Genomic DNA, 2666 nt, shown 5'->3' on the forward strand with positions numbered 1-2666 from the left:
AGCCGGCAAGGGAGACGAGGGGACCGGCCGGGGCCCCCGCGGCCCCTCAGCCCCACCACTGCCTCGGGGACCGCACTCACCCGCCCAGCTTCTTGCCGTAGGCGATGGCCTCCTCCACCAGCTCCTGGTAGGCGGGCATCTGCGCCGCAGCCAGGATCAGGGACGGGTTGGTGGTGGCATCCTGGGGCTTGTACTGGTCGATGGCTAGAGAGAGTTTAGAGAGTTTTAGAAAGAAAGAAGTGCGGCTTGCTTCCCCGCCGAGTCTGACAGTCCCTCTGAGCCCTAGACACGTGCAGCCACGCGTGTTCCCGCCCTGGCCGGTGTGGCTCAGTGGATAGAACGTTGGCCCGCAGACTGAAGGGTTTCTGGTTTGATTCCAGTCAAGGGCATGTACCATGGTTGCAGGTTCCATCCCCAGGTCGGGACGCGTGTGGGAGGCAACTAATCAATGTGTCTCACATCGATGTTTCTCTCTGTCTCTCCCCCTCTCTTCCACTCTCTCTAAAAATCAATGGAAAAATATCCTGGGGTGAGGATTAACAAAAACAAAACTGTTTTCCAAGCCGAGGTATAGCCCCGATTCACACATATGTCCCTCCCATCCTGAAATGGCCAGAGGCAGCTGTTTGCACAGGGATAGGACCACCAGCAAGTCTAGCGGCAGAGAGGAGGGTGCCCCAAGGGCTGACCTCACTGCTGGGCAGGGAGGGAGGCAGCTGGGATGTTCGGACAGCAGAGGGCGTGCCTTGCTTCCCCCGCAGCCAGTGAGGGACCCGCATCAACAACTGCTCGCTTCCTCCTGTAAACCTCTCTCTCCCCTACCTCCCAGCTCTTCCTCTGTAAACCTCTCCCCTACCTCCCAGCTCTTCCCCTGTAAACCTCTCCCCTACCTCCCAGCTCTTCCTCTGTAAACCTCTCCCCTACCTCCCAGCTCTTCCTCTGTAAACCTCTCCCCTACCTCCCAGCTCTTCCTCTGTAAACCTCTCCCCTACCTCCCAGCTCTTCCTCTGTAAACCTCTCCCCTACCTCCCAGCTCTTCCTCTGTAAACCTCTCCCCTACCTCCCAGCTCTTCCTCTGTAAACCTCTCCCCTACCTCCCAGCTCTTCCTCTGTAAACCTCTCCCCTACCTCCCAGCTCTTCCTCTGTAAACCTCTCCCCTACCTCCCAGCTCTTCCTCTGTAAACCTCTCCCCTACCTCCCAGCTCTTCCTCTGTAAACCTCTCCCCTACCTCCCAGCTCTTCCTCTGTAAACCTCTCCCCTACCTCCCAGCTCTTCCTCTGTAAACCTCTCCCCTACCTCCCAGCTCTTCCTCTGTAAACCTCTCCCCTACCTCCCAGCTCTTCCTCTGTAAACCTCTCCCCTACCTCCCAGCTCTTCCTCTGTAAACCTCTCCCCTACCTCCCAGCTCTTCCTCTGTAAACCTCTCCCCTCCTGATAACAGGAGGGCGCAGGCAGGTGCCAACTTCCGGCACACAGGGTGTCCCCACTGCAGGGCGCTGGGCCAGGGACTCTATGGGCTAGTTTTGCAACTTCTTGTATGTCGCTGTTTCTAAATAATGGCTGAGGAAACGGTGCTCAGGAGCGGAGCCTGCACAGGTGTGCAAACCCACAGGCGACGCCTGAAGACCGCCTCTCCTCTAGAAAGTGAGGCCTTGACAGCGCTGACTTTTAACAAAATTAAAGGACCCAGCGGGGAGTCAACAGATGAGCTTCAGGTCCCGGACCCTAAAGTGGATGCAAACTGGGAGGGCACTGGTCTAGGCAGAGGCTCCGGCCCCCAGGCCAAAGGTGAGACCTTCACTTCCTACAATGACCACAAAACCAAGGGCCCAAGCCGCCTGCCGACACTGATGGACAGACGGTATCAACTAACGCATTTTATAAAGTTGTTAATATTCATCCAAAAATGTCAGTCATTGGGTTCAGATGTTTTTAAAAAGAAAACCCGCAAGCATTCTCCAGCAGGTGTGACAGACCAGCGACCAGCGCAGGAACAGCAGACCCGGCTGCCGCCTGGGCCAGCTCTTCCTCTGTAAACCTCTCCCCTACCTCCCAGCTCTTCCCCTGTAAACCTCTCTCTCCCCTACCTCCCAGCTCTTCCTCCTGTAAACCTCTCCCCTAACTCCCAGCTCTTGCGTAGGTAACCAGGCCAGGATTCCAGGCCAGTGGGCCAATCTGGGGCCTCCTGACCAGCTGTCGAGGGGGACTGGGGAGTGCAGAGGGCTCGCTGCTTCAGTAAGTTTATTGGGTAAATTAGTATTTTCAAAGTGTCCTTTGATGACAACACCACAGAGATGGGGAAAGATCCGGGGCCGGCAGGACAGGGGTGGCTCTCCGGAGACCAGGGAGATGGCTGTGGCCACGGGGCCCACAGAGAGCTACAGACCACAAAACCAAGGGCCCAAGCCGCCTGCCGACACTGATGGACAGACGGTATCAACTAACGCATTTTATAAAGTTGTTAATATTCATCCAAAAATGTCAGTCATTGGGTTCAGATGTTTTTAAAAAGAAAACCCGCAAGCATTCTCCAGCAGGTGTGACAGACCAGCGACCAGCGCAGGAACAGCAGACCCGGCTGCCGCCTGGGCCGAAGTCCAAATTCCTGGGCGCGCGAAGGAGGGAAGAAGCCGGCAGGGAACGCGCAGCCGCTCCCCACGGCTC

This window comes from Myotis brandtii, unplaced genomic scaffold (genome assembly GCF_000412655.1).
Source record: "Myotis brandtii unplaced genomic scaffold, ASM41265v1 scaffold1236, whole genome shotgun sequence".
NCBI classification, from domain to species: Eukaryota; Metazoa; Chordata; class Mammalia; order Chiroptera; family Vespertilionidae; genus Myotis; species Myotis brandtii.